Source organism: Acipenser ruthenus, chromosome 2, assembly GCF_902713425.1.
Source record: "Acipenser ruthenus chromosome 2, fAciRut3.2 maternal haplotype, whole genome shotgun sequence".
Classification (NCBI taxonomy): domain Eukaryota; kingdom Metazoa; phylum Chordata; class Actinopteri; order Acipenseriformes; family Acipenseridae; genus Acipenser; species Acipenser ruthenus.
Window position 1 is genome coordinate 78,326,143 of NC_081190.1, and position 7,217 is coordinate 78,333,359.

Sequence of the window (7,217 nt, forward strand, 5' to 3'; positions counted from 1 at the left end):
AAAATAATAATTTGAATCTATCTGTCGCTCTAATGCGGGTTCCTAAACATCACGTTGTAATTCTAATTACCTTTTCTTGTCCCTTGTCAAATCTACCCCATACTGTGCTGGCTTGGCCGCCTCCAGCATCTTCACCATCTCCGTCCAGCAAGGATACAACACCAGGAGAAGCAGGTCTTTTTTCACAAATCTGAAAAAAATACATTTGTATTTTAGATGTAATTTCTTGTCACGGGACATTATGTAAATGCTATTATCCATGGTGCTTACGACAAACATTTACACTTGGGTCTCTTTGAGAAAGACATTACTAAATCTCAACAAAGAATTTGCCATGCTTACAATTTGCCTATGCTTATGTATACATATACATCTCCTGCCACGTAAACTCTAAACGATGAACATGACATATCAACAGTATGTACAGGATAGAATAAGAATTAGCAATGAAATGTTTAATCACAGTCTGATGAGGGATTATCCAGATGTATGTAAAACTGTGTGACATTCACAATCTTGTATATTATCATTAATGTATACTCTATAATGTTGATGCTAAGTTTCCTGTCAATTGGATAAACAGTTTGTAACAAATTGTGTGTGTGTGTGTACAGCCACCTCCACTTCATCCCCTTCGCAATGGATTTCATCCCCAGCTGGGGATAACAGAGCTGGTATAAAAATCCAACTGTAGTCTCCCTTGGAGCACCAGACAGTGGCATGAATAAAGAGATTAGAAATTGCCCGCTTAGAGGGTATAAACTCTCTCTTTAAAGTTTAAAATTACCAGCTTTTAGTGGTTGGTGTCCAGTCGTCATTTTTTACAGTTTCTTCGTTTCACTTTTCCTTTTGTTCACTCATCCTGGTGCAATATATATATATATATATATATAAAATAAAGAGCTAGTTATAACTTTTAAATGAATTTTAACCTCAAAAACACTATCAGGGTGTCCTCGAGTGGCTCACCTGGTAAAAGCGTGGTTGTGTGGTCATACAGCACAGGTTCGCGTCCTGGCTTTGCAAAGTTGTCGGTCTTCGCTGTGAATTCCAAAGGGAGCGTAACATTGGCTCTGGCACTCCCGTGGGTTAGGGAAGCAAAAACAAAAGGGACTGTTTCTCCTCATTGCGCTACAGTGAACCCTGCTGGCCAGGCGCCCTGTGAGCTCAAAAGCGGACACCTGCAGGGCTGGCCTTTGTCCTCCAGAGGTCAGTAGCTCGCTGACATCCGCTCTCGAGTTCCTGGGTGTAAAAGAGGATAATAGTTTGGTTGTGGGATCGGAGGACGCCCACTGAACCTTTGGATCTCCTGAGCTGTGTAAGGAATTGCTGCGATGAGGAGAAAAAATAATTGGACATTCCAAATTGGGGAGAAAATCGGGGGTAAAATAATTGGGCACACTAAATGTATATATACATAACTTCACGTCTGTCCCCAGGCAGGACGATTGAGATATTCGGTAAAGAAACAATGCTATAATTAATCCCTGTAATTACGCCAATTACAGATGTTTCTTTTGCTCCTAAATTATATTGGGATGGTCAGTAAATCATTTGCTGACAATTGCATCATTCACAGAAGGTGTGCGGCAGGTGTGGGATTAATTGGGCCTATTTATATCCCCATCGCTCACAACTTCTTAATTTCATTTTCAGAAATTGTAAAACAGTTTGTGTTAACTCTATAGACACCAGCCCCCTATATACCAACTAAAGTCCATTTATATTAAATATTTAAGTACGAGCATCCCAGGGAGAAAACTAGAATAGCAAATGAGCAAGTGTGCTCAGGTCAGCGCTTTGTGGTAACTGCAGGTATTTGCATCACACTGCTGAATGACCAATAGCCACCCAGTACTGTACATTGCAAATGGGCTGTTTCATCTGAGCTCAACTGTGTTAACCCTGACCTAGTCGAGGTTGGTGAACCCTGTTGTTCTGATTATCAACATAATGTCAATAAATCTTACAAGACTGCATCACACACTTAAAGCAGTTTTTGGCAAAACACCCACCACCACTGTCAAGTGCATAAGAAAAACAACCATAGTTTAACTGCAGTGGAGAAGATTGGATTTAAATAATTGCAAAATACTGCATGTTTGTATATTGAAATAATGAACATGTTAATGATTATTAAAAATACCAATTGTAGTTGTTTTTTTCAGACAAACATAAAACTGTAGGCCACTGTTTAGTGTCTGAAGGGGACACTGTATGCTAACCAAAGCCCATGGCCAGTATACAATATTTTTCTGTATGCATTATTTTCTGTTGAGCACTACTGACACCGTGGAAACGGTGAGTATTAGGTCGCCTGCGGATACATTAGTCCAATCAATGCGGCTGAACCTGGTGTGTAATCCCAAGGTAACTGCTCACAGTTAACACGTTTTAATACGTTAATTCACGTTTTAAGTAATACAGTGTCCCCTTCAGACATGTTAAAGGAGAAATTCGGAAATAACATACAAAACTATGCGCGAGTAAATACCATCCTAACTCCTAACATCCAAAAAAAAAAAAAAAAAAGAAAAAAAAAAACAATAATATATATATATATATATATATATATATATATATATATATATATATATATATATATATATATATATAATTGCATGCCCGGTATCTACGATATGGAGTCTTGCATGCCCCAGTAGAGGCAATATTGAGTGTTTCCATCCACCTCCGGTTGCTTCATTCCGGAGGTCCATGCAATTTATAAAAATATATATATATATATATATATATATATATATATATATATATATATATATATATATATATATTTGCATGCCCCGGTAGCTAAATGCTTAGTTACGGCGCTGGGGAAAACCAAAGCCCATGGCCAGTATACAATATTTTTCTGTATGCATTATTTTCTGTTGAGCACTACTGACACGGTTGAAACGGTGAGTCTTAGGTCGCCTGCGGATACATTAGTCCATTCAATGCGTCTGAACCTGGTGTGTAATCCCAAGGTAACTGCTCACAGTTAACACGTTTTAATACGTTAATTCACGTTTTAAGTAATACAGTGTCCCCTTCAGACATGTAAGGAGAAATTCGGAAATAACATACAAAACTATGCGCGAGTAAAACTCCAAACATCCAAAAAAAAAATAACATTAATATATATATATATATATATATATATATATATATATATATATATATATATATATATATATATATATATATATATATATAATTGCATGCCCGGTATCTACGATATGGAGTCTTGCATGCCCCGGTAGCTGCAATATTGAGTCTTTCCATCCACCTCCGGTTGCTTCATTCCGGAGGTCAAGGGCGTAGGTTTGGTTTGAACATTGGTGGGGACACAATTTTGTAGGGGGGCGGAGTCACGGTCGCTAGTGGGGTTCGGGGGCATGCCCCCCCCGGGAAGAAATTTTTTAGTAGACAGCTATTAAATGGTAACTTCTGGTGGCTTGAAATGAATGCTGGACATGATTCGAGGACAGTTTGATTGACATGAAGTTGGCTGGTATACACTTAAAACACTATGATAAAGTGTCCCTCCTGGAAGCTGGTTTGACATCCCTGCTGTAGAATTACTAATAACCTGAATTATAACCTATCCCAGCCTTACTGTAAGCTACCAATACCCCTGGCGCTACAAGCATGAGCACATGCACGCTCACGTGCTCTGCCTGCCACTCCTGTGTCTGTGCTGCTGCTCGTACCTGGGTGCATTGCTTCATTCACCTGATAAAATAATAAATTGATGCATGCCATATAGAGAGAAAATATATGGCTATACTAACTTTATTTGCTGAGTATTACTATACAGCATTAGCCTACTATTATATCACAATGTGCCTCAAACAATAATATATCTCAAAACTGAGTCTAACACTTTCACTGTTATAATCACTAAGCCATTACAGACCCCACCTGCGACCCTGTTGCTCCACCTGCCTCTGTACTGCTTTTACCAGGCTGCACTGCTTCACTCGCCTGATAAAATGATAAATTGATGCATGCTGTTTAGAGAGAAAGTATGACTCTGTTAACTTCATTAGTAAATTATTTTTTCATTTGCTATGAGAATCATTATCAATTGTGTTTATTACTTTAATAACATCTTCCTACTTACACTTTGACTTTTTGTAAAAAAAACTTCCTCATGTCCATCTTTATTTTTTGGTTGCTATTATGCTTTAGTCACCTAAAGCCAAATTGAAGTGATTAGCTAACGTTAGTTGAATGACGATATCAAAACATGCTCACGCACACTCTCTCTCTCTCTCTCTCTCAATTCAAATTCAAATTCAAATTGGCTTTATTGGCATGACAATAAAAATAATTGTGTTGCCAAAGCACATACATGGCATAACCAACTCAAATATACAGACAAAGAATTTTTCTTAATACTAACAGTATCCCTCCTCCCTCTATATTAATACAGTAAACAGAATCCCTCCCTTCCCCTCTATATCAAACAGTACCCCCTTCCCCCCTCTATATTAAACAGAATCCCCCTCCCTCCCTCTATTAAACAGAATCCCCCCTCCCTCAATTAAACAATACCCCCTCCCTCCCTCCCTCCCTCTTTCTATATTAAACAGAATCCCTCCCTCCCTCCCTCTCTCTTTTCCCTCTCTAGTGTGACGTGTTCACGGTCTGTCCCTCAGGCTATGACAGGTCTCCACGTATTGACCGGCCAGTCTGGCTGTGTGTTTGTCTTCCCCCAGCAGGATTGACAGCTTCTGGGTATCACACATTTTTGGGAATTCTGGGACTAAATCACAGAATTTGGGGAAGAAAATGTCCCTTATGTTTTTATATTTTTCACAGTGTGTCAGGAAGTGAATCTCTGTCTCGACCTCTCCTGTCTCACAGTGACCTCTCTCTCTCTCTCTCTCTCTCTCTCTCTCTCTCTCTCTCTCTCTCTCGCTGAGGATTGTGGGATTGTGGGAGGAGCTTGCGGAGAGGCGGTAGCGTTTGAACGCTGGTGCGGTAGGAGAGTGTTTTCGCTACTATATTTTTTGCAAATTTATATATTTAATTGTTAATTGTTTAGTTCGTTTATATATCTTTGTTTCGTTGCTTTGTTTGTACTTTCCCGTGTATAGAGTAGTGTGTGTGTGTGTGTGTGTAGGTCCCGTTATGGGATCTCACTCTGGAGGGCTGGGGGCTCTCAGCCGCCGACACGGGGTCAGCTGCTTGCCCGATGCCGGCGTGTCGGTGGAGGAGTGCCTGCTGGCAGTGGGAGAGGTGGTCGGGTGTGACAATATAATATCGGCATCCCGTATGAATAAAAGGTTTGTCGTGTTTTTAAAAGAGGTATCGCTGGTCAATCAACTAGTGGAGGAAGGTTTTTCAGTGAAAGGAGATTTTATTCAAGTATCCCCCTTAGTAACCCCTGTTACCAAGGTAATCATGTCTAATGTGCCGCCGTTTTTAAAAAACGAGACCTTGGCAAATGAACTTGCCCGATATGGCAAACTGGTGTCCCCAATTAAAAATATACCATTAGGGTGCAGAAATGCAAATGTTAAGCACGTCCTGTCTTTTCGGAGACAGGCGTTTTTGCTGCTGAATAACCCGGGGGAGGTGATTGATGTTGCTTGGAGCTTCAGTGTGGAAGGGACGGGCTGCGTAGTGTTTGTCAGCTCGGATACAATGCAGTGTTTTAACTGTGGGGAACAGGGACACCAGAGGAGAGCCTGCCCGAGAAAAAACAAAAATGAGGAAAGGCAGGAGCAGGGTACTGATGGCAGGGAGGAGGCTGGGGATGTTGGGGGTGAGCGGGAGGATGAGGCTGCTCCCCCATCGCAGCGCCAGCCGGAGTCTGCAGAGACCAGGGAGCCGCCGAACGGGATGAAGCTGCCCACACCACAGCCGAGGCTGAAGAGACTCAGCCACGGTCCGTCACAAAATAAAACTACCGAAAATGATGAGGGTTTTGTGATGGTAGCTAAAAAAAGACTTAAAAAACAAAAAAACAAAGAAGTTGCAGATCTGCCTAACAGCGAGCGGGGGACGGAGCAGAGCCCCGAGCCTGTGCTGGAGGGGAGCCTGCAGTCTCAGGCAGGGGGGTCTGTCCCTCCTGATATGGAGGGAGAGGGGAGCGGCACGGCGACGGGCTTACAACCCGGCGCAGTGCAGCGCTCTTCTCTCTCTGAACCCCAGCAAGCGGAGGCAGAGGCAGCGGTGACGGCTGTGGCTGTGCTGGGAGGAGGAGAGGAGAGCGGCGCTAGAGAGTTGGAGAGAGCCGCGGGGGAGCTGGCAGCCGTGGACGGCGGAGCAGACAGCGAGGACGGAGCAGAGGAAATGGAGGGGGAGCTCTCTGACTCCTCGCTTATCTCTGACATCCCCGATAGCCAACCCGTTAACAGGGGGAAAAAAATCTATACCCTAGATGAATTTAAACAGTTTATGGAGAGTACAAAAGGGAAAAGGGGGGTTGAAATTGAAAACTTCTTCCCAGATCTGAGATTATTCCTCCACTCAGCACACATCGTCACACGAAAGGCAACATTAGAGGAGTTTGACCAGCAAAAAAGGTACCGTCTTAAAAAATATGTTCAAATAATTAAGAAAAAGATCGCTAATGTTGCCAAACAATAATTTTAAAAATGGATACTTCTTTTAAGAATTTTTTTATTGTTGCTTGTTTTACTCTGTCAGTTTTATTTTTTTTAGCCGCTATGGAAAAGTGCGTTTTTATTTCTTTTAACGTGAATGGCTGCAGACAGTCTTTTAAAAGAGCGCAGCTGTGTGAGTTTTTAGAGCAGAAGCGGGCGGGGGTCGCTCTGCTGCAGGAGACGCACTCAGACAGGGAGAATGAGGCGGCGTGGCTGGCAGAGTGGAGGGGGCCGTGTGTGCTGAGCCACGGCTCAAGCACCAGTGCAGGAGTGGCAATTTTATTTAAGCCCAGCCTAGGAGCAACAATTTTAGATATTGAAGAAATTGAAAAGGGGAGGTTATTAAAAGTGAGAGCAAGGTTGGGTGGTACTGTATTTGTTTTTATTAATATTTATGCACCAAATAAAGGAAGGGAACGCATTTTAATTTTTAATAAATTAAAGCAAGCTCTTTTAAATATTGATAATGATGATGTGGTGGTGGTGGGAGGAGATTTTAACTGCACTATTGATTTTACAATGGATAGAAATAATGAGGAACCCAATCCCCAATCCTCAAGTGAATTAGCTGCAGTTTTTCAGTTCAGTGGCCTGGTTGAT